The sequence below is a fragment of the Schistocerca nitens genome, chromosome 6 (assembly GCF_023898315.1).
Source record: "Schistocerca nitens isolate TAMUIC-IGC-003100 chromosome 6, iqSchNite1.1, whole genome shotgun sequence".
NCBI classification, from domain to species: Eukaryota; Metazoa; Arthropoda; class Insecta; order Orthoptera; family Acrididae; genus Schistocerca; species Schistocerca nitens.
The window spans coordinates 271,083,000-271,110,078 of record NC_064619.1 but is presented as its reverse complement, the minus strand read 5'-3'; positions in this window follow the sequence as shown (position 1 = coordinate 271,110,078).

Here is a 27,079-nt window from a genome sequence, read left to right as displayed (position 1 = left end):
TGAACAATTATTTGTAACTTTAATTCCTCTCTCAATAAACATTATCTGAGTTAATTATTTCTTTCCGCTGCAAGGAGCGCAGCCATTCATGATAGCGATTTGTATCGCGTTTTTATCTGTGTTTCTTAGAAAAAATCAAAGGTTTGCTTGATGAAAATTAGTCTAAATAGTGCACAGTATGAAAGTAAAGTTTAATAAGCATTTCAAATACTTATCCTGTTAAAAGGAAAGTTGATCTAACAATAGAAAGTCTCTATCAATTTTCTGCCGCCATCTTAACAATTATCTCAGCGGCAAATTCAAATTACGCAACTCTGCAGACATAAATGCCGAAGGTAATAAAGTTATGTAAAAATAAATGTGCACCGGTGGTCCCGATCTCATGTTCATGAAAATAGTTCGAATCAGATTGGTTCCTTAAAATCAGTGCTCATAGCACGATCCATATAACAAACTTTTTCTTGCTGATGTATGGAGCCGAAATTAATTATGCACGAGTTGCGAAGAATATTTTTTCAGCTAACATACGTCAGTGTTGTGCGCGGCTGATATTCGGTGGTTTTAATGATCATTTTGTTGAAGATAACTGTTTCCATCATAATCAATAATTCTATAGAATCTGTTGTATGAACTGTGATTTAGTGACACTTAAAACAGCTTACAGACAACACTTTAACACAACATTAACTTGGATTTCTGTAGCAGCTTGACCAAATCTTTAGCGGGAAGAAATTAAATATTTAGTAATTACTCAATGTAATGAAATAAGATTATCAATTTCATTTACAAATTAATTAAATACCAAACCACTGAATAGCACAGCGAACGCCTTATCTTTACATTCCACAATTTTATTTGTTTGACAAAGCAGAAATGACTTCTGATTTTGACAGCACCATCACATATAATGACGTGATGTGTAATGTAGCGTTTCTACTCAGGTATGTATACGCTGCATACGTGTTTCATGGTGCTTTCTGCTTAGGTATGGATATATTGTGTATTTGTTATACGGTGCTTTCTACTTGATATACGTTTAGTTAGGAGTGCGTTAGTAAATTGGGGCCGGACGGAGTGGCCGTGCGGTTCTAGGCGCTGCAGTCTGGAACCGAGCGACCGCTACGGTCGCAGGTTCGAATCCTGCCTCGGGCATGGATGTGTGTGAGTTCCTTAGGTCAGTTAGGTTTACTTAGTTCTAAGTTCTAGGCGACTGATGACCTCAGAATTTAAGTCGCATAGTGCTCAGAGCCATTTGAACCATTTTTGTAAAATGGTTCAAATGGCTCTGAGCACTATGGGACTCAACATCTGTGGTCATAAGTCCCCTAGAACTCAGAACTACTTAAACCTAACTAACCTAAGGACATCACACACATCCATGCCCGCGGCAGGATTCGAACCTGCGACCGTAGCAGTCCGTGGTTCCTGACTGAGCGCCTAGAACCGCTAGACCACCGCGGCCGGCACCATGTTTGTAAATTGGGATAGCTCTGTATGCTTCTATTTTTCTAGATAGGAAGGTAGTCATTACTGATTGGAATTAATAATCTGATTAAAATGAACACTTTCATCCAAGACTAAAATTATAATAAAGTAAGTATTTTCCTGGATCACCAAACACTCTTTTTTTTTTTTGAATCTGAGGTCTTTACAACGACAACGGTGTGTGGTTTTGAATGTCTAGTGTATATTCCTTTTGTAAAAGAACTGTTGAGGCTTATCAGAACTGAATCCTGGTCTATAAACAGTATACCCCAGAAGCTAATAGAATTTCTTTTTGAAAGATGTGTTAAGAAGGATTTGTGAGGTTTAAATTGGCAAATCACATAAGAAACGAATAGGTACAAAGGCGGGCAAAAATATTCAGACACAGGTCACATGCGTATCCGACTGATTCTTACACGGAATGTGTATCTGCGTATGTGCCATAATGCAGGAAATATTTCGAAAAACGTCGACTATGCGATCTGAAGGCACAACTCGGCGGCAGCAAGTAGTCAGTGTACGCAAGCAGCTGTCTCGTACTACGGGAAATCAGAGGTCTCGTCAAATTAAGACCAACGTAGCGCCATGCCACGTAAAGGTAGGGAAAGCAGAAATGGGAAAGGTCGCCAACCTAAGCCGGAAAACTATATTTAGTACCGTCCAGAAATGGAAAAAAGAAAAAAGTCTTGTCAATCGCCCACGACAGGGGCGTCCTCAGAATATCACGAACAGAGGCAAGAGGAAAATTGTTCGAATGGTGAAAAACGACCTGCGGACAACGGCCCCTGCTATAGAGGCGCAAATTATTCGTCAGTAAGCGTAACGCTAAAAAGCGGATGGTTTTTGCTGAACAATTTGTCGGCAAGGATGTAATCTTCTGGGACAAGATTCTGTGGAGTGACGAATGCAAATTTACTTTGAGCCACGTGGATGGCCGCAGCTTAGAGTGGCGTCAAGTAAACACAGAGTGGGAGCCCAAAAACATGCAATCAACCATCAAACATGGAGGCGGCAGTGTGATGGTGTGCGGATACATGTCTTCCGGAGGTGTTGGCGAGTTTGTCTTTATTGTAGGCACCATGGACAAATTTGTCTATTTCTATATGCTCAAACAAAATGTGACGAAAAGTGCTGCGAAGCTGGATCTTGAAGGTGACTTTTAACACCAACAAGACAATGATCCTAAGCATACGGAGGAAACTGTCAAACTTTGGATACTATACAACACGCCTCATCGCCTCATCACTCCACCGCCGTCTCCGGGCCTCAAGCCCATCGGAAAAATCTGGAATGAACTGTAAACGAGACTACACAAACGACATGTGAGCAGTTTGACAAATTTGAGTGCATTGATAGAAGAATATTGGGTGAATGTTGGTTCTGATGTAACGAAAAAGGTTGTTTACTCCATGCCGCAAAGACTGAGTGAGGGCTGTAATACAGAGAAAGGGACACATTACCAAGTACTGACTTACCTTCGTCCTTTGTATATTTCGATTTTCTATCTTTTTTTCCATAAGGCGTACTTCGTTACTTGTTGTTCTACATATGTTGAGATTGACATACGTATTGCATATTTGTAAAGAATAAAAAATATGAAACTTCCTGGCAGATTAAAACTGTGTGCCCGACCGAGACTCGAACTCGGGACCTTTGCCTTTCGCGGGCTGCAGAGTGAAAATCTCATTCTGGAAACATCCCCCAGGCTGTGGCTAAGCCATGTCTCCGCAATATCCTTTCTTTCAGGAGTGCTAGTTCTGCAAGGTTCGCAGGAGAGCTTCTGTAAAGTTTGGAAGGTAGGAGACGAGATACTGGCAGAAGTGAAGCTGTGAGGGCCGGGCGTGAGTCGTGCTTCGGTAGCTCAGTTGGTAGAGCACTTGCCCGCGAAAGGCAAAGGTCCCGAGTTCGAGTCTCGGTCGGGCACACAGTTTTAATCTGCCAGGAAGTTTCATATCAGCGCACACTCCGCTGCAGAGTGAAAATCTCATTCTGAATAAAAAATATGTTTTGAGTTAAAAACACATTTAAGGTTTACTTCTCTGATTACTCCCAGTGTCTGAATCCTTTTGTCCGCCTTACGGCAGGAAAGGAAGAATGAATTGATTGTTGGTGTCAATAACGATCATCCTCCTTTACCTCCTCTGTACTACTGCAGATGACGTGTGACTGAGCACATTTGTTCTCTGCATGCAGTACACGTGAGGCGCCTAGTTGTTTCCACTGCACTGTGTGGAATACGAAGGTTCTGTTATAGTTCACAAACCTGCTGTCTTCAAGTCGATGTCCCCAGCGCAGAAAACAGCACGCAGGTCGTAGGTTCTGTATCTTGAGGCTGAAACTGACTTTTAGCGAGGTTCTGTTATGAAATAATGTATCACTTCTTTGGGATGCCACTCGCGTATTTTAATATAGCCACACGAGAAGACTACATGATCTTAATACAACTCTAAGTAGGCTGTTTATGTTTTCCTATTGGCAACGTTACGTAGCGCTCTGTATGAAAATCACTGGCTGTGCTGTGTGCAGTCTGTGGCCAGTTTGCATTGTTGTCTGCCATTGTAGTGGTGGGCAGCTGGATGTGAACGGCGGGTAGCGTTGCGCAGTTGGAGGTGAGCCACCAGCAGTGGTGGATGTGGGGAGAGAAATGGCGGAGTTTTGAAATTTGTAAGACTGGATGTCATGAACTGCTATGTATATTATGACTATTAAGGTAAATACATTGTTTGTTCTCTATTAAAATCTTTCATTTGCTAACTATGCCTATCAGTAGTTAGCGCCTTCCATAGTTTGAATCTTTTATTTAGCTGGCAGTAGTGGCGCTCGCTGTATTGCAGTAGTTCGAGTAACGAAGATTTTTGTGAGGTAAGTGATTTGTGAAAGGTATATCTTAATGTCAGTCAGGGCCATTCTTTTGTAGGGATTTTTGAAAGTCAGATTGCGTTGCGCTGAAAATATTGTGTGTCAGTTTAAGCCCAGTCACGTATATAATTTTTCAAAAGGGGACGTTTCACAACACCTCCTGATACAGCAAAGTACATGATCAAACACAGTGTTTACGAAAATGTATCTTTACACTATTTGTGGAACGTGTCTTTGCCTCACGACTACCAGAGTGAATCTTTTAATACTGAATACTGGCAAACACATCCTGCCACAGACAACATGACTGTACATCTCGACTGCCTAACCCAGAGTGACGAACAGGAACTTAAATAAAAATTGGAAACACATCCTACAACAGACAACATGTCTGTTCTTCTCGACTGCCTAATCCAGAGTGACGAACAGCCTGCACCATACCGGAAAAGGCGTGACCTGAACGCTTCCGAAGTTCTGCAATTTCGTCAGTCTTTTGCTTTTGATTTAAATAGTTTTTCATAATTCAAAAATAACTGACTGATAGTCAGCTCTTGAGAGATATTTGTATTAAAAAGTGAAGTCATTACAATGAGTAGTTTAACTAATAATAATAACTATACTTTAACGTTTTGGCGCCCTTGCTCCGAACACAGCAGCCAATCACAGAGCAATAGCATTATGCAGGCGGTCTTTCTCACGGGAATGGTACCGAATCTAACATCTGTCACAGGTACCTTACACTACATTTTGTCATATATATACTTCTTGCATCTCTACAGCTCTGGGAACAGCTTCTTGGAGCCTAATATGATGGCTGACTATGCCAGAAATATTACAGCCTCTATACTTCGTCGAAACGTGGAGAACAGAACGCAACTTGAATATCATATGGCACAGATTGATAAAAATGAAGCAGTTAAAATAGTAATGGACGCAAAATAAGTGAGGTGAAATACTGATGAGGTGAACCAAGGCTTAATAAGTAGAGGAAACAAGTCACATGTGTAGGGCAGACTAGCGTTGAAAACTGTGCCAAGTCAGTTTTCGGCTTTATGACCACAGTAACAATAGCAACAATACTTCCATGAACTGTGGGTTGATGGGTTCACTGTAGAACTGCTTTAGTCAAGGTGCTAACTCTGGCTGGCACCGCAGCTGTCGGCAAGTGGACACGCAGTTCCTGCGTGGCAGGGTGTGCCATCTGCGACGTGAGGTGAAGTGCGCAGCAGCAGATGTTCGCAAGTGCGTCGCGGCGCTGCGTGGCAGATATTGACGGGAGAGGCGGCTGCCTGGTGGCGGCTGGCGGCGCCTGTGTCAATTGAATGCGGCCGGGCCTGCCTGCCTCTCCGGCTGGCTGGCTGGCTGGATGCTGATGTCAGCAAGCCGACCCAGCGGGCATTAATCAGGGGGCCACGGAGATTGCAAACACTGACTCATCCCGCGCCGCGCCGCGCCGCGCCGCGCCGCCGGTAATGATTCTGCCATCGCCCGCGTCACGTGTCGCCTCGTAAAGGGGAAGGGGCTTCCCGGGTGGCGCCGCGCCGGGGCGAGAAAAAAGGGAAGGGGATCCCCCCACCTAGCCGGGAGCCACGTCCATAAAGCGAGATGGCCTGCGTTATGGCCCGATAAAGCGCCGCGCCTTCCTGCGCCGTTAAATACTGCGGGGTGCTGCCGCCAGCCGGAGGAACCGACTCGCTGGGTCCTGCCGACCGTTCCTACAGGACAAGTTCAGCAGAGCACACGTGCAGAGCTCTACTGCCGCTGGGGCTCCCTCAGATGTTGGCCCAACTCATAGACTCACCACACCAATTATTACTCAGCCTCTAAATAGCCGCAATTGACACTTTGGGTTGCTTCAGATGATATCGAACTGGGCCAGGCGGTCTTGCCACACACTACCACTGAAGTGAGTCATGACAATGACGTGGAATACACGTGCCAGGCAATTGTGTGGGTCGACGTGGAGATGTGACACAGTGACAGAAGTTGACTTAGTGTTGATCGCACTCTGAATGTGTACACACACTCAGATTGTTTCACTTGTCGCTCTAACGAAGTAGGCGAGTGTCAGCAATATGGCTCGTGGTCTTATCGTGGCGTGTTTATCTTCTGCCGTTAGGTCAGACGATAGAAATGCCACTTGCACGCTTAGAGTAGCAGATTGACGGTGACCAGCTTTAAACAGAACTTGATTAATTTTCACACACATTTATTAAAATAATAACAAACTCTGGATGCTATTTACAATTGACCTTCTGAAGTTCCTTTGGTCTTGGTACGTTAATCTTATTCTCACATATCTCTGGTACTTGACAAAGTGTCTTTACATTTATCTTCATGGTTATGTACAGGAATATGATAATCTTATTAGGCGCAGACTGAAACGTGACTACAGACTACTGCAGACTGACTAGTCGGAGGTCTGTACACTCGTTGTAATACCTCGCGCGTTCATGTATCACTGCGCGAGTGTGATCCGCGAGGAGAAAAGGTTCTACGTTAGCAGCGATCTCATTGGCTGCGTGACATATTAATATGCGGATCGGCGGAAGCAGAATTTTGTCCGTCTTTATGGCAGCGCCATCTCGTAGAGCGGAGACGGACGAGCGCTGCGCCTGCGCTGTTGTGCTTAGCTAGGCGCGCTCTACTGGGAAGGTTGTGAACGCGCTGACTACGCGGAACTATGTACACAACAGAATGAAGTTGCCCGAGTTGTTTATCAGTGTGCACTGTCCAACGTGTCAATAACAAATAGAGTGAAACTCATAACCAAGTAACAATGGGTATGAAAAGAAGTCGAAAGAAGATTGTAACTGAAGAAATCACCTTCTATCACTGACCATCGGCTTTAAATAGAAACAGCTGCTGTTAGAAATAGCAGATGTTCGTTCTACCAATCTTTGAATTCCTCGACGATACAAATCCACTTCTTCATCACAAAAAAATGTCACCCACACAAGTTTTTTGAACTACCAGTTAAACAGCTCATGGATCCAAGTTTCTAACATGAATGATATGCAGAAGACTGGGAGAGATTAGCGAGATGAAGATCAATTTGGCTTAGGGAAAGGTAGGGCACCGGAGCGGCAGTTCTGGCTTTGCAACAGATATTGGAAGCAGGAGTTCAGAAAAATCAACACACCTTCATGACGTTTGTCGATCTGGAAAAAGCGTTTGACAATGAGAAATAGTGCAAGATGTTCGAAATATTGAGAAAAAAGGATTAAGCTTTGGGAGCGATATATAGTATACAGTATTTACAAGGACTATGAGCGAACAATAAGAATTAAAAACAAAGAACGAAGTGATTTTAATGAAACGGGTGTAAGACAGAGAATTAGCGGTGGTGGATCAGTGTTTAACGTCCTATCGACATCGAGATAATTAGAGACAGAGCACAAGCTCGGATTGTCTCAAAGATGGGGAAGGAAATTCTCCATGTTCGGTTCAAAGGAACCTTCCTGTACTCGCCTAGAGCAATTTAGTAGAATGTAAATCTGGATGGCTGGACGGGGATTTCAACCATCGTCCTCCCAAATGCAAGGCCAGTGTGCTGACCACTGCGCCACCTCGTTCGATCAGGGAAACAGTGTTACGCCCATAATGTTCAATCTCTACATCGAAGAAGCAATGCGAAAATTAAATATAGGTTCAAGAGAGAGATCAAAATTCAGGATGAAAAGTTGTCAAAGATTAGATTCGCTAATTACACTGCTATCATCAGTGAAACTGAAGAAGAATTACAGGACGTGTTGAATGGAATGACTGCTAATGACATTACTAACATTAGCGAAAGTGAAGAAGAATTACCGGAAGTTGCTATCATTTGTGATACTGAAGAAGAATTGCAGGACGTGTTGAATGGAATGACTGCTATCATCGGTGAAAGTGACGGAAAACAGCAGAACGATTGGTATCATCAAAATGAAGAAGAATTACAGGACGTGTTGATAGAACGAACAGGCTAACGAGTAGGAACATGGACTGAGAGTAATCCGAAGAAAGGAAGAAAGGCGAAAGAAATTAGGAGTAGCCGAAATTGTACGAGGCGTGTTTTTTAAGTAAGTACCGTTTTGAAATTAAAAAAAGACTTGCTAAGATATCTCAATAATTTTATTTTTACATGAAAGTCTGTACCTTAATGTACTTTTCTACATAATTTCCGTCAATATTGAGGCACTTGTCATAACGTTGTACCATTTTTGAATGCCCTCCTTATAGAAGTCTGCCGCCTGACTTGTTAACCTCTGCATCACCACTGTTTTGACTTCGTCATCGTCTTGAAGACACTGAATCTCCAGGTGTTTTTTCAAGTGCAGGAACAGATGGTAGTCACTGGGCGCAAGTTTGGGGCTGTACACAGGATGATCTAGAGTTTCCCATAGAAAAGATGTGATGAGATCTTTGGTCTGATTCGCCACATGCCGACGGGCATTGTCTTGCAGCAAACCGATGCCCTTGCTCAACCTCCATGGACTGTTGCTTTGATTCTGATGTGATGTAGGCCACCCATGTTTCATCGCCCGTAACAATTAGGCTTAGGAAATCATCACCGTCGTTGTGGTACCGCTCAAGGAAAGTCAATGCACTGTCTAAACGTTTGGTTTTGTGCACATCCGTCAACATTTTCGGTACCCAACGTGCGCACAATTTTCGGTAATTCAAGTGATCGGTCACAGTTTCATACAAAACGCTACGAGAAACATTAGGAAAGTCATCCCGCAAGGAAGAAACCGTAAAGCGTCTGTTTTCTCTCACCTTATTGTCCACTTCCTGCACCAAAATTTCGTTAACGACTGAAGGACGCCCACTTCGTTGTTCATCATGCACATTTGTGCGGCCATCTTTAAATGCTCTCACCCACTTACTTACCATTCCATCACTCATAATGTTTTCTCCGTAAACTTCACAGATCTCACGATGAATATGATGGCTTTTAGACCTTTAGTACTAAGAAATCTGCCGGCCGGTGTGGCCGAGCGGTTCTAGGCGCTTCGGTCTAGAACAGGGCGACAGCTACGTTGCAGGTTCGAATCCTGCCTCGGGCATGGATGTGTGTGATGTCCTTAGGTTAGTTAGGTTTCAGTAGTTCTAAGTTCTACGTGACTGATGACCTCAGATGGCCCACGGTGCTCAGAGCCATTTGAACCATTTTGAACTAAGAAATCTAATAGTAGCCGGTACTTCACAGTCGGCGGGACTCACGATTATCGGCGGCATCTTAAACACTCATTACACAACGTAAACAAAGAAGAATCAGACTGTAATGGCGTCAGTGCGTAGATCAGGGTACAGGCTTTCATATAATAACAAAATATTTGTCATATCTCAGCACGTCTTTTTTAAATTTCAAAACGGTACTTACTTAAAAAACACGCCTCGTACTATCGATAAACCTAAGATTAGACAAAAGTAGGAAATTCTAGTACCTTGGAAGCAAAATAACACAAGACGGACGAGTGACGGGGGAGGCAAAGCATATTATTCCTGGCAGAGAGAGCATTTCTGCTTTTCTGGTGTAGAGAAATATGCTAGTATCGAACAATGACTTTAATCTCAGCAATACACGTTCTGATAAAGTAAATTTGGAGTGCAGCATTGTATGATGGTAAATCATGGGATGTGGGAAAACAGAAAAGAAGCGTTTGAGATGTGGTGCTGCAGAAGTATGTTAATAATTAGGTTAACTATTAAGACGACGAATGATGAGGCCCTCTTCAGTGGATGATGAAAAACATATGAAAACACAGTAAAGAAGAAGGGACAGGGTGACAGGACGTGTGTTAAAATATCAGCGAATACCTTACACACTGTTAGAGGAAGCTGTAGAGAGTAAACATGTACGGGAAGAAAAAGATTAGAATACTAGAATATACGATGCAAGTGCTACTCTGAGTGGAAAGTTTATCACAAGAGAGGTGTCAAAAGACTGATGAGTTAAAAAAAAAGAAAATAAAAACAAGTAGAGTAAGACTTTTTGCAGATGATGTAGATACATAGTGTGAAGTGCTGACTGAAATTAGCTGCACAAATATTCAGTAATACATAGATAACATTTGTAAGTGATGGATGCAGTAACTTTAGCCTGGGTGTCTAGGTTATGATTGGCAGCCACGCGCTACGATAGCAAGTGTTCTATTATTCACTGTGAACTAAATTTACTACTACTTCAGACGACTAAGGCCTACACAAGAGCAAATACCCTTCTGTAACAGTCCTACTAGCGATGGCCACTATGAGGCAGCCACGATCGTCGGCGATGGGAATGAGCTAAGGAGACAGGGTCTTCCGGAACGGTGATCGCACATCTGATGGGTAACAGCAGACACAGGCGTTATGCCCCGAAGCGTGAGCTTTAAGGTGGCTGGCGGACGGATTGGACCCCGGAGCCGAATTGGCTGCCGATGCGCTGAGACACAAACCTCCAGATGTCAGACAGTCAGACGTTGTACACGCATAGAGTATCAGTCAAAACATCGATATAGTTGTGCTGTGCCGAAGAGAGGAAAAGCATAACTGTGAATGTCGCGTAGAGATTCCGTGGGGAAGCCGGTAGTGCGTTGGTCTCCAGTATCAATGGTCTTGGTTTCGAGTCCTGGTCATGACAGGTTTTGTATATAGTACGTGTGAAACTGTTATATCAGACAATACGTCCTGATGTCTGAAAGGACTGTTCGAAGTTGGTAGTTCGCATTTGCTTCATTAATTTGAAAGTAGTGAAACTAAAAAAAATGCATTTGTAGTTTTAAAGAATAAACTTAAACAATCAGAACAGAAAAATAAAGAAAAGCAATTGCATCATACGTGCGGAAAAATAATAGTAAATTGTAGGTTGTATGCGCAAATGTGGGATTAATCAAATGTGCTTGGTGTACGAAAATAATTTGCTTCAGAAACTTCTTTGTACACAACCACTATTGTGGAACCTTTGTTCTAGAATGAAAGACTGTCGTTTGGCTGTGTTTTTATTGATTCCTAAATGTTATGTAATTATCATCATTCTTGTTACGTTTTTTATTATTAATATTATTATTTTTACTGTCCTTTTTATTATTGTTTCTAACAATACTGCCGCATGTGTGCTGCAATTATTTCCTTATTCTTCTCTTCCAGTTGTTTACGTTTATTCTTTGAAACTACAAACGTACTCTATTGGTTTATCTCTTTTGAATAAACGAAGTGGAAGCGGATTGACAATAGAACATTACTATAAACTCCAAATAACACTTTTACATATCAGTAATATATTTTCTCATATAACAGCTTCACACCTACTATAGCTCAAAAACTGGCATGACCAGGGCTCGTATCTTGGACACTTAGTACGACAATCTAACGGCCTACCACCTTCCCCACGAGAGTTCTACGCGACGGACCGCCACGGTTATGCCTTTCATATGCTATGTACCTAGCTGATACTTACTGATTACCGTTTACGCATGTGCCCACGGACGACAGCACATAGCGCAAACTATATCGGAGGTCCGATCGATACTCTGTCGACGGTAAAACGTTTGGAACCGATCTGACATCTGGAGGTTTGAGTGTGAGGGACTTACTACGCATCTTACGGTATCCCCGTAAGATGATATGTTGACCATGCTACAAATATAGCGCGATTCTTATCCATCATCTATCAGAGATCACTGGAACAGCGGAAAGTTCCACGAGACTGGAAGAAGGTCCTTGTCATAGCAATCTATAAAAAGGGTAGAAAAACGGATGCACATAATTACCGGTCAATTTCACTGACAGCGATTTGTTGTAGATCATGGAACATATTTTGTGTTCAGGCATAATGACCTTTCTAGACTCTGAGAAGCTCATCTGCAGAAACCAGCACGGTTTTAGGAAACAGCGGTCATGCGATACACAGCTGGCCTTCTTTGTGCATGATGTACAACAGCCTCCAGATACCGCCTCCCAGGTCGATGCCACATTTCTCGACTTTCGAAAGGCGTTCGACCGAGTTCCGCACTGTCGCTTGCTCAAAAAGTGGGCGCTTACGGTCCATCCGATGACATAATATGCGGTTGGATAGTTTCTAACAGACAGAGAGCAGTATGTCGTCCTGAACGGGGTGACTTCAACAGAAACAAGCGCAACTTCAGGTGTGCTCCGGGGCACCGTAACAGGTCCATTGCTTTTTACGCTTTACATAAACGATCTGGTTGATGGTATTGATAGCGGCAGTACACTGTTCACCGATGATGCTGTAGTCTACAGGAAAGTAGTATCACACGAAAGTTGTGAACAAATCAAAGAGTATTTGCAGAAAATAAATGCGTGGTGTAATGACTGGCAGTTATCTTTCAATATTAGTAAGTGTAGCCCAATGCGTATAACAAGGCGATTAATGTACGAGTACAAAATAAATGCCTAGTCTTTGGAAGCGGTAACGTCCGTCAAGTATCTGGGTATGTGTATTCGAAATGATCTCAAATGGAATGATTACATCACACAAGTAACGCGCAAGGCGAAGTCTAGATTGCGGTTTATTGGTAGAATCCTGAAGCGATGCAGTCCTTCAACAAAGGAAATTGCGTACAATACGTTAGTTCATCCTGTCGTAAAGTGTTGTTCGTCTGTATAGGACCCTTACCAGTTGGGTCTGATTCAAGAGATTGAGAAGGTCCAAAGATGAGTGGCAAGATTCGTGACTGGTACATTTAGTGGGACACACCTGCAGATAGACGACGCGCTAAACGAAAGAGGCTGCTCACTAAATTCCAAAATCCTATCTTCGCCGAGGATGTAGAGCCTATATTATTAAATAATCATAAAAAATCCGCCTCGATTGCACAAACTACCTGGTGTTTACCTAGGTTTCAGCGTGGGTAGCCACGCATTCTTCAGAGCAAATATAAAACTGCTTGCCAAAATAGGCATAGTCTGAAGAAGGCCTAGGTAAACTCCAGGTAGTTAGTGCAATCGAGGCGGATTTTTCATAATTATTTTGATACGATTGCTGACGCGCTGCAATGCTGAAAGCATATTTTATTACCACCAACTTTCAAATCGCACAATGATCACCATTCAAAGATAAGGGAAATTAGAGCTCGTACTGAGGCGTTCAGACAGTTGTTTTACCCTCACGCGATCCGCGAGTGGAACAGCGGGGTGGTGGTGAGAGGGGGGGGGGGGGGAATATGTCTTTGGCGTGAATTGTGCCCTCAGCCACACGCCGCTTGGTGCCTAGCGGAATATATATGTGGATGTAGATGTAGATCTGTCAGCAGAGCAATACAAGGACGTTGTCACGTGGACACGTGGCCTCCCCGACGCTAATAGGTGCCTGCTATTGCGGCGCTGTGTACTGGCTTGCATTCCTTGACACTGTGACGGCTGCAAGAGACTTGGCGGCTAACAGCTCAGCGACTCCTCTGTTGGCAATCAACTTCCAGGGGCCGCGCCTGTCCCACAAAGCGTATCCGCACGTGTATTGGCCGAATACGCAGGCGCCGTTCCCCGCGCATACTAAAGCGAAAGATCTACATCTACACCTACATGATTACTCTGCAATTCACATTCGGAAAGTAAGATACAATTGGTCTCGAAATGGAAACCACAGAATTGAAGTCTTAGAGACCAGCGAACAGGCCGTGCTCGATCTATACAACTACCCACGTTACAAATGTACCTGACAGAAATATCGTCATAAGTTGTGCCTGGCGGCCACTCTAGCGCCTGAAGGTAGGCAGGTGCAGCCCAGGGATGTCTAAGGGGTTGCTTAACCCTCAGGCGTGTCACGAAGTGTACTATACAGGCACATTAGATACCGTCTTACATCAGCAGTAAGATGTGCCAGTGCCTGAGGACCAATCTATTACGTTCTCCAAATTTGAGCTCAATTAGATGAGTAATTAGTCGACAAATTCAAATTTCAAATACATCTTACTAATTAGGACAATACTTCACACTGAAGCTAGGGCCGCCTCACGACCACAATTTCGCAATTATCTCGCAAACGGTTCGTTTGCTGACCCATGTTCTCGGAATTTTTAACTTCTACCATGGTAATCTTTCATTCGTATCATTTTTAACGGTTACTTAATGTATACAGACAGACGTTACGAGTACAGGTGTGGTATCGATACGATTCACGTCCGTAAAAGCGTGATGATAATAAATGCCACTGAAATAACGTTTATGACAATAGGTTCAACTGCAGTTTTGGTGGCGTTGAAGTCCGCTTACCAAAACACTAACCTGAAGAAACCTCCAGAAGCACTACACTTGTAACGTCGGAAACCATAATTATGAGATAATCCAGAACTTGTAGTGTCTACAAGAGAGTTAGTTCTTCATATGTAAAAAAACCCTTTTCAGCCTTCACCGAAAAGAAATGACACAACTTAGCTAACGCAGCGATCACTACTGGCAGCGTTAAGAAGTAAATCTGACTGTTAATGTAACAGATCCATCGGTACCATGGGGCACCGTTATAGTGAAGTACGCACTTATACAAAAGTATTCCATTCTTAAAAAGAAAGCAAAACAGAACACAAAAATTTTATTACACAATGGACGCTTTAAAGAAGGTCTGCCTCGAATTGGGAGGATGAACTTTATTTATTGTGACACAAAGACAGCAGCAACCAGGTCGTCGTTGACCGCCAGCGATCAAAACACACAACGAACATTCCATTTCCACAACTGCTGAAAATGAGATGTACATGACGTCACAACACAGCGCTTTAACCCATTCATAATTAAGGGAACTAGTAACAACAAAATGATAAATATTGATTCTGCTTATACATTTAATGTAGATTAAAACCCCTTTTATATATTACAAATATTTAAATATCAATGTCCAATGGACATAAAGAGACACAAATGAATTTCCTAACTAATATTACTGATCAGCTGCCAAATCTTCCCCTTTTTAGGGCTAGAATAAATTGTTTTTAGGGTGGAATAGACTGTTGAAAACTGGTACTCTTGAAGCACAGCTACTCATCTCGCTAGTCTTCCATGTGGAAGAAATTCTAGGGCCCTATGGTCCGTGTTGACTTTTGTTTTTCTACCGAACAGAAAGTAACTAAACTTTTTAAATCCCCATACGATTGCAAGGGCTTCAAGTTCGGTAACAGAGTAATTCCTTCCATTTTTGGATAGCACCTTGCTACCAAAGGCGATTGTTCTATGTACTAATTTTCCTTCTTGTTCAAACTCCTGAAACAACATAACTCCCAAACCGGTCTTCGCGGTGTCAGTAGCCATACAAAAATACTGTAATAAGTCAGGATGTGATAAAATAGGAGCATTGACGAGTGCCGCCTTCAAATTTTTGAATTCTCTGTCGGCACACTTATCTCACATCAGGGTGTTCCTATTCTCGTCAATGCAGAGACGGGGACTAGCTAATGTTTCCACATGTATAAACTTTTTACAAAAAATTATTATCCCTAGAAACCCTCTCAGTTGTTTTCTGGTCGTAGGAGTGGCAAACTTTGCAATTGCTGCCATCCTCTCTGGGTCGGGACTAATCCCTTCTCCTGTTATCACGAGTCCCAGAAAGCTAACCCTACTGCTCCCAAAACTAGACTAATCAATATCTGCAGTCAGCCCATACCTTTTCAAACTGCTAAAACACTTCCTCTAAGAGTTTGTTATGTCTCTCCCAGGTATTTTCTGCTGTCAATATATCGTCTACATAACACGTGATCTACTCTTTTTAACTCTTCACTCAATATTTCGCTAAACAAATGCAGCTGGCGATAGATTCAATCCAAAAGGATATCTTTTGAATTGGAAACACCTTCCGAAGGCAATAAAGGCCGTGTATTTTCGGCAGTTAGGATCGAGATCTGCCAAAAGGTCGATCGCAAAACAAGTGAGAAAAACACCGAAACCCCATGAAATCTCTGAAGGAGCTCCTCAAGCCTTTCAGGGAGATCCGTCTCTGGCACAGTAATGTATTTATTTGGCGTCAGTCTAACACCAGTCTAATTCCATCGTCCTTTTTGTCTACTATGCGTAATGGACTATTATACTCAGATCTCGTGGCCTCAATTACACCTTCGTCCTCCACTCTTAAGGTTCACCTGGAACTCTTTCCCGGTATGACCATGGGATGGCATAAGGAGGTATCCAAAATGGCCTATGTTTCTTTACCTCAAATTTATATTGATACCCCTTAATGCATCCGGTTTTAGGTAAGAAGATCTATGCGTTATTTTTGAGTGCAAGCTCCAACACTTGCCTGTCCATATTATCTATGTTTTCCAAATTCTCGTGTTTCTAATCAATGTTACTGTTAATTTCATCAATCTGCTCACATTCTGACTTGAACTCTGCTCCATTCTCGTTATTTTTCTGCATTCTTCCCTCTGAACTGCATGTTGGTCCGTGAATTTGAGCTTTTATTGACTTCTCATCAAATCTGATTTTTATTGTATTCTCTTTCCCTAATATTAACTCTCCTCTTCCAAGATCAATGATAGCTTTCTGCGCTGAAAGAAAATCTACCCTTAACTCTATATGTCTCTGCTCATCATTGTTTTCTGTTTTATGCTGTCCTGTGTCTTCTTGGACAAGTATTTGTTAAAAAATGCGTTACGAAACTCTTCGTACGACGTGCACGTTTTTGCAATGTTCCGCATGCATTCAGCCGATGTTTCCTCGATATGTGAACTTACGAAATCCAGTTTGTACATCAAAGGCCAGTGAATAGGTAATGATAAATCAGATTGTCCAATGAAAGGTTTTGGGCGTAAAACATTACCCTCGTCTTGTAATGCTGCAATTTTCGTATAGAGATAAAATGCTTAAAATCGAACATTTCATTAGAATTTCTTCCCGCTCTGCCTACCACATTCTCACTTGGCGCTTACATTTCCGGTCTACCGTTACTTTGGGAATCCTCTCTTCTACTCCCTGTTACGTTTTCATCACTGGAAAAATGTCTCACCGGGTAACAATTATGGATATGAAATATCTCATTGCCGTTCTCTGTATTCGCAATTTGCGACCCAGTCGTGCCCTGTGTAGACGCCCTGTGTTTTTAGTAGGACCAACACACATATACGGGCTTTTCCACCCAGGGCCTGAGTTATGCCTGCCTTTTCGTTTTCACTGTCGTTCCAACCTCTGTTAGTATAGGCAATCAATCATTACGCCATTTTGACAATAAAGACGATCCATCACGTTCCATGCAATAAGAGTTAACAACTATTTACAAGGTTCACGTGACAATGTCAGTCTCCTTTAAATATTCAAATACACGATATACAACCTGTCAAACGATACCTAATTCCGGTTGTAAATCACGGCAATGTATGTAGATGAGTGCTTGTAAGGTGCAAAATTGTAGCCACCTTACAGGTGCAACATCTAGCAGTTCGTTGCTTTTTTACTACCACTTTACCACAAGACGTAACCGCAACTATACTGAAGCTGTCAAGTGGTAAGGAGTCTAAGTAAATAGTTCTCTACACAGAGGACTGAACAACCAACGAAAGGTTAACGTTTCACGAATCGGGGCGTCGAATGTCGAAGTTTGAATGTTGTACGGAAGTTAGACAATCTGAAGAGGGTACTGCTAAGGCTAAGGCTAGCGGGTATAACAGGAGAGGATTCGTAACAATTAGGAAGGTAAGCCAGAAGGTGAATTACTGTGAACAGTTCAGTGATAGGGTTGCTCTCATCAGAATCGACAGCACACCAACACCGACAACAATAGTTCAGATATACATGCAAACGTCGCAAGCTGAAGATGAAAAGACAAAGAAACTATATGAGAATATAGAACAGATAATCAGTAGGTAAAGGGAAATGAAAATGTCGTGGGGGACTGGAATGTAGTTGTAGGGCAAGAGGTAAAAAATGGGTTACGGGAGAATATGGGCTTGGTAGTACAAACGATTGAGAAGGAAGATTAATTGAGTTCTGCAATAAATATCATTTACTAATAGCGAATACTCTGTTCAAGAATCACAAGAGGAAGAGGTATATGTCTACTTGGAAACAGCCAGGAGAATCGGGAAGATTTCACTTAGATTAAGTCACGGTGAGGCAAAAATTTCGAAATCAAAACATTATCATCATCGAATTCAGATATTGTATTGTAAGATGCAACCAGGAGCAGATGCAGACTCAGATCACAATTCAGTAATGATGAAGAGTATGCTGATGTTTAAGAGACTATTTAGGAAGTATCAGTACGTGAATAAGCTGCATACGGGAGTACTAAGGGTTGAAGAGATACGTTTGAAGTCTCTGCGGCTACAGATAGTGCGATAACGAATGGCTCAAAAGGCAGTACAGGAGTTTTATCCGCCTGACATCTTGTGCAAGAGGTGTGCGTAAAATTAACATGTTTTAATGCAAAACTTTTTATGAGCTGAAGTCACAACTAAGAATGTTGAAAACAGTTGCCCTAAATAAAAAATATTTTGTGCATTATTGGCTTTTGAATGGTTTTTAACAAATTAAATAGATCGTCCTTCATTATTCTCATAATGAGAAAATTCTGACTAAGCTACAGAAGAAATGCGACACTTTATAGCAACTTTCCTGCAGCATTTTGAATATTTTACACCAAGAATAGCCATTACGTGAATAGGAGCCTCCATTTGCCAGTTACGAGGTGCGGCTAGAAAAAAACCGGACTGATGCTGGAAAAAACATTTATTTACAATTATTTACAATTTCATGTTATCTCCTTCAATGTACTCTCCTCCTCGGTCACTACACCGCTCCATACGAATTTTCCACTGTTCATAGCAATGCTGCAGGTCATTTTCGGTAAGTCCATACATTACTTCCGTCGCTTTTTCTTTTACTGCTTGAACAGTCTCAAATCTAGTTCCTTTCAAAGCTGTCTTGACTTTAGGGAAAAGAAAAAAGTCACAGGGGGCCAAATCAGGTGAGTAGGGTGGATGATCTAAGATGGGAATGTTGTGTTTTGCCATAAATGTCTTCACTGACAACGCACTGTGAGCTGGGGCATTGTCTTGGTGAAGTATCCATGACTTTTTTCTCCACAAATCGTTCCGTTTTCTCCGTACTCGCTCACGTAGGGTAGCCAGGACGCTAATGTAGTAATGCTGATTCACTGTTTGTCCCTCTGGTACCCAATCAATGTGCACAATCCCTTTGATGTCAAAAAAACAATCATCATTGCCTTGATTTTCGATTTTGACATTCGTGCTTTTTTTTTGTCGTGGAGAACCAGGAGTTTTCCAATGCATCGATTGGCGTTTAGTTTCGGGATCGTAAGTAAAAAACCACTATTCATCGCAAGTAATAACATTTTGTAAGAAGGTGGGATCACTTTCAATGTTTTCCAGGATGTCAGAACAAATCATTCTTCGGCGTTCCTTCTGTTCAATTGTGAGACACTTTGGAACCATTTTTGAACACACTTTGTTCATGTTGAAACTTTCATGAAGAATCTGCCTAACACTTTCCTTGTCAACTCCTGTTAACTCAGACACTGCTCTGATTGTTAAACGGCGATCTTGTCGAACAAGTTTACCGATTTTTTCAATGTTTGCATCAGTTTTTGCTGACAATGGTCTGCCAGTGCGAGTGTCATCACTAGTGTCTTCGCGGCCATCTTTAAATCGTTTAAACCACTCAAACACTTGTGTTCGCGATAAACAATCATCGCCGTACACTTGTTGTAACATTACAAACGTTTCACTTGCAGATTTTCCTAGTTTGAAACAAAATTTGATGTTAACACGCTGTTATTTCTGTACACTCAACATTTTCCGACGCACAGACAAAACGTCAACTACTTAAAACAGACGCCACGGACAGACTGAGTGCAGGAGGCAGATGAAACTCGAGCAGTAGGCGGAGCGAGAGTCACGTGACAGACCACGCGACTTTCAGCCTTATTGCATTCGTTTTATTGTTTCACCAGTACTAGTCCGGTTTTTTTCTAGCCACACCTCGTAAAGGTAGCTTTAAGCAAGTACGTAACTGTAAAGACGGCTATAAAGTTGCCGGACTCATCGCTACTAACGCTTTCCGTTCTGGTGGATGTTTCTGCGCAGCAGTTCTCGGGGAAAGGAACCTGGAGCCCATACTACATCGATCAGAATCAGAAGAAGAACTCAGCGATGCTTCTCCGCACTTCACCGAAAAAGCAAATGAGCGCATAATCCAAATCAAAATCTCTGAGCTGTGTGCTACTGCCAGTCATACGCAGATGTATGTAGGGCTTTCTTCGGGTGACTACAATGTCGACAGTTCTTTCATAAACCGTTCCCTTAATTTTTTTCAAGTCAACGAACATAAATTGACTTCTCATATCAAACATTACAACAGTAAAGAAGCAGTGTCCATGTTTCATTTTTGTTTTATTGACTTCTTTCCCGGCAATGAGAGCAATTTCGAAAAGGAAATGTGCCAGTACTCACGCGTTTGTTTACTTACCACGAGAAAAGCAACAGTTTTCCGGGTCCAAAGATGCATAATGATAATTATTTACGCAATGGATTCAAGATAGTTCGGTAGAGGCCTGTTCGAAGAACTTTGGGACTCTCTACTGCTTCCCAATATATTAATTATTCCTTACTGTACTTTGTCGCAAATAGTATCTCTCTGTTCAAAACCAACACCTCACTTCATGGAATCAACACCAGAAATAAAAATAGCAAATACACAAATTTAAAATCAGTTTGGTGCAGAATGGTGTTCACTGTTCGAAAAGGCTGATTCGCGACCATAATAGCATTACGAGGTACAAACATTTACACGTTTGTGATAAATTTGGTATTACCTCTTAGATGAAAATTTGTTTCAAATTTGTTATTATTCAAATATATGAGGACAATTTCGTTGAGGATTTGGGGAATGAGCATTAGTATAGCTCATTTTTCGCAAATATGTATTTTGTACTCTTATGACATGTTCAACTTCCAAAAGAAAACCCATACGACAGATACGTGGAACGACATGGATATATGTACTTAAATTGAATGAAATCTAAGATAAGGGCTAGTTAACATCCTATGGGGTAGCTACAGAAAAAGTTTCGAATCAAAAGTCCAATCGCATGTTTGAAATTCAGCCGAAATTTGAAACTTTGTTTCCCTTACACATCACTTAATGACAACCAAAGACGTGGAGAAATTTACGTTTTCACCAGTACTAACCAACTGAAACTTTCTGTCAGGTGAATAACAGTGTGCCAGACGTGGCTTCGAAACTAGGATCTGGTCGCTCGTTAGCTGATGCTCCACCAGATTTTATTTAAAATCATTTATTGTGCTGAAATACAGTGAATCACAACGTTGTACGTATGCCTGTGCATAAATTAACCATTATGAACAAATCCTTCAAATTATTTACACTAAGCAAGAAGTATTTCATTAAAAATAATACACAAATTAAAATAACACAATACCAGCGTACATTTCGAATCCACAAGGTAAAAGTGGAGGTACTGTGATTGTTGGTGCCTTAATACGAACCCACTTCAGTGTGTTAGTTATTTCTTTTTTCTCTGCGTCTAACAGTCTTCCTGCAAACACATCATATAATTTACTACTTGATATTTTCTGCACAGTCGTAACTGCACCAGTAAATGGACTGCGTCTGTCAGTATTGACTTACCGTTTTGCGTCCACTATACCGGCAGAAGGAGAATCTGCTTCATGTTTTGAATTAACTTTAAATCTCTTGACAAGTTATTGGTTTGAGATAATCAGAAATTAACTAGTCTGTTTTTGATTAATTAAAGCTTAATACATTCTTTGCACACGTACAAGGAAGCTGATAACTTGAAACTGTTATTTTGCAGAAATAAAAAGTCTTGTCCACATTTATTTAAATGGAAGTGGCAGCATAAATAATAGTGTGATTATTGTGCAAATATAGCAGAAAATTTCGAGTTGTTGTGTATTTCGGAGAATCTGGTGGAAGCCTCACCGCTGAATCGGCAGATCTCGAAGACACTGAACCTTTAAATAGAGTTTATTCTTCTCGCGTTAGAGCCACCAGATTCTGTTCTTACGCAATGACAACATCTTAATGCGAAATAATAGGTAGTCCTTTAAGAAATTCAAAAGAATAATTGGACTCTTGTAATAGTCGTGACTGCGAGCAGGATCATCCACCAAATCAGTTCTCGTTAACTCCGAAGGAGCTAAGCGACACCGTAATGCTAATCACGGGAGAACAAGGAATCGTTGAAAATCAATAAACAAACGTACCTTACGTTTCGGATTCTTCTACTATATTTTCTAGACAACATTTTCCCACAACAGAGTTTACAAACAATTGATTCTATAGTCAAAATTATGACTCGAACTTTACCAAGATAAGAATGTATTTAATGCCTTTAACAGTGTATCGCTGTAGAAAGACTCTCACTATAAGAAAACTCTACTATTTCGTACACTGATTCTATTATAAGTGAGTACTGATTACCGGCATAAAATTAACCCAGGTAAAAAGCAATGAATAATTATGAATGTCTAAGTGCCGAAGGCGCTCGCAGTCAAATACTGCTGCTTGTTGGTTATAAAAAGTAAACGTTTCTTACATTAATGCGAATAATTTAATGCAATGCTAGTACATATACCGAAATCGGGAAACGCTGCACAGGGGAAAATAACAATTAATAACTCGCTCCTCTATAAAAAAGACGTATCATTTCTAAGAGCCACAATCCCCACCATTTCGCAAGCGAAGTATGCGAACAGTACCCCGCATTACAAGCCCACATTCAAATTTCTGAGCTACTGAACATGGGAGCATAATCATCCATGCTACTCCTAACAGCCATAATCCCTAGTATGCAAGTGAAGTAATTACAGACATCCCGCACAACTGATTGCGAACAATACATCACAATCTGAACCGCGGCACACTGGAAGATAACCATTATTGGACGCCACATTCCCCTGGAGGCACCAATCAACATAAAGACATACCACTCCCAATAGCCATAATCTCTAGTCTGCAAGTGAAGTATATACTGATGTCCCACAAACTGAGTGTGAACTATGTACACAGTACATGTCCACTAACAAAATCTGGCCTGCTTCATAGGAGAAAATAACCATTAATGGCTTGCTCCTATCCCTTGCCCTCGGAGGCACTAACCAACCTAAAGACATACCACTCCTAACGGCTATAATCTTTAGTCTGCAAGCGAAGTAATACTGATGTCCCACACAACAGTATACCACGATCTGAAATGCGTCACAGGGGAAACAGCCATTAATGCCACCCCCCGCCACCACCACCACATGTCCCTGAGGCACCAATCAAAATAAAGACATACCACTCCAAATAGCCATAGTCGCCAGTTTGCAAGTGAAGGAACGCGAAAAATATACCACAGTATATGGCCACATATTAAGTTCTGAGCTACTGCATATGTGAAAATAACCATTAATACCACTTCCAAAAGCCATAATCTCTAGTCTGCAAGTGAATTAAATACCGGTGTCCCACAAACTGAGCGGGGATAGTATACCACAGTACACGTCCACATAACAAAATCTGATCCATAGCACTGGGGGAAATAAGCATTAATGGCTTACTCCTATCACTTGCCCTTGGAGACACTAACCAACCCAAAGACATACCACTCCTAACAGATATAAACTTTAGTCTGCAAGTGAAGTAAACAGCGATGTAATGCTGGCCACTACACAGCCCTCGTCACCAATAAGACTATCTGCATTTATACTCTCAACAGCACCCAGAAGGAGGAAACAAAATGAAACTTCACAGGTTGAGTTGATATGTGAATTTATTTCAGCGACTACGGTATCGAGCCACGTTTACAAAGAACTTCGCAGTAACAGCCCTCTCACCAGCATGACCTTAGGGACTGATGACCTTAGCAGTTAAGTCCCATAGAATTTCACACACTTTTGAACATTTTGAACCAGCATGGCGCTACAGCACCTCTAACCTGGATGACCACACTGATTCAATCGGGAAAGATGTCATAACGCCATTGTATCCTCTCCTGAAGCCAAATGGCCCACATGTGCTATCTGTGGTCCTTGGTATCGTCAGTATTGCCACCCAGAGCTTGTCCCACACATGTTCTATTTGGTGACAGATCTGGGGATGTTGCTAACTACGGCAGTACCTCTGCATCATACAAACAGTTCACACAGACACTTTCCATGTGAGAATGAGCACTGTCTAGTTGAAACATTGCATTGTGATATGGATGCGAGATGTTCATGATGTTCCGTGGCGCTGTTAGAGATTGCCTCTACCAGCTATGATCTGAAGTCACACCCAGTTGTTCCCCATACATGATGCACATAATGTCAGGGGTAATACCCACCGATGAGGTTTATCCTGTATAGTGCAGAATCACGATTCATCGTTGAACACAATATAGCGCCATTCATCAGCAGTCTATCCTTCCTATGCAGCCCTTCATGTTGTGATGTTATTGGCAGCATACATATCAGATGGAAGTTCGTTAGTCCAGCCACTGGTAGTCTCTGACCAATGTTGCAGGATGACACAGGATGTCGCACGGAGTACGTTACTTGTTCTAAAATGGCAGATGGAGATGTGAAGAGGTTATGACGTCCACTTTGCGCAATGTGGTGATCCTCCCTTGTGGTTGATGGAGGTGGTGGACCGAAACATTGATGACGAGTATACCTGCCCTCATATTTCCATGCAGTCCAGCGTCAGGCCACTGTCACATCTGAACGCCCCACAAATTTGGAAATAGCATGATTCGACCATTCTGCCAAATAGAAACATAAAATAAAGCTCCTTTTAAACTCTGTAAGTTGCTGATGATGCTGTCTCACTCGGGTGTGAAGCAACTCTATGTCCTTCACAGTGATCACTCAATATCTGACTGTTGACGCCTCTTTTATATACTCTACCTGCCTGGTAACAAGACTAAACAAGAAAACTACTAATGCACTGTGGTAGCCACTCTATCTGTGACAGAGAACTGTAAATCTAATCGTTTATGTACCCACCATTGGTGTGTACATGAATGATGTTACATCGGCAGCTGAGAGTAAATTCTTTGTACTCCAATTTTTATAGTACAAAGTGTATATAAAGCTGTTCAGGGTATAAGTGCAGACATTTTCATTTGTCCCTGAGGACAGCATACTGAACAATACTGCATCCATATTTACTTCATTTGCAGACTATTAATTATAGTTGTTGTAGTGGACTGTTAAGGCAGCCAGTCCACAGTGAAGTAGCCGAAAGGGCACGCGTCAACTCACGCCGTCTGGCGTTAAGTCTGGAACAGGATTCGTAATGAATGTGATAAAGAAAAGAACGTAGCTACTAGAACACTTAACTTTTATATTGTCCTTTGGTATACAGCATTCTGGATGATACAAGTGAGACTCTATCTTGAGGTACATGCAACGTTAAAAATGGTTAATGGCGCCTTGCTAGGTCGTAGCCATTAACTTAGCTGAAGGCTATTCTAACTGTCTCTCGGCAAATGAGAGAAAGGCTTCGTCAGTGTAGTCGCTAGCAACGTCGTCGTACAACTGGGGCGAGTGCTAGTCAGTCTCCCGAGACCTGCCGTGTGGTGGCGCTCGGTCTGCGATCACTGCCAGTGGCGACACGCGGGTCCGACATGTACTAATGGACCGCGACCGATTTAAGCTACCAGCTAGCAAGTGTGGTGTCTGGCGGTGGCACCACAGTTGTTAGGTGTGGAATGTTTTTAGGTTGGTTAGTATGTCCAAGGACATGTGGCAAGAGCAAGCCATTAATAGTTATTTTCTCCTAGGCAGCAGATCAGGTGATAAAGTGTGGATGCAAAACGGTAAGTCTATACTGACACATGTAGTCCACTTAATGATGCAGTTAAGACCATGCAGAAAACATCAGGTGATAAATGTCATGTTTGTGGAAGACTTTTAGATGTAGAGAAAATGCAATTAACACACTGAAGTAGGTACACATTAATGTACCAATGATAACAATATCTGCACTTACATATCTAACATATATTGTGTGTGTTTTTTCGTAAAGTGACAATTCGACGTATATTATAAGAAAAAATGTATGTGGTTGGAGGAAGGGTTCCGGGGAAATGTAGAAACACATGAGGTAATACTGACACTACTACTTACGTGACAATAAAGGTTGGAGAAAATCAAATCTACTTTTATAGCTATACTCATTGGAATTCGAAAGGGAGAAGGGATTTAAGAAATAAAAAAAAAAGGAGTGAAAGACTATCTTCAGCTTACACAGAAAACAGGCGAAAGTTATAACAGTCGAAGGACATGAAAGCAGTAGAGAAGGGACTTACTCGGAGTTGTAGACTATACCAGATGTTACTCAATGTCTACATTGAGCAAGCAGTAAACGAAATCAAGGAGACTTTTGGTGAGTGGAAATTGGAACGTAGAACTTGGCCGACAACTTCAGAATTAACTCAGAAACGGCACTTCCTCACTTTGTAATTTCCAAAATACCATCAGTCATCTTTTCCACACTTTTCCACATCATCAAACCACGATCAGCCATACCTCCACCGGCGCTACTGGTATTAGCACTACTCGCACCAGCGGCACCTGTCATCGCCTGATGCGTTTCTCCATTCTGCGTTTGAGCTGCCATCGCACGTTCTGGTAGTCTACTCAGAAACTCAACTAAATCATTAATTGCAGCAGGTAAAGAACCTCTCAAATCTTGTACATTATTTGCAGCTTCACCAAAAAAGGTAGCTACAACGTCACGAATAAATGCTGCACCTTCACGATCACCTCTATTTTGCACAATTTCAGCAATCACAGCACGT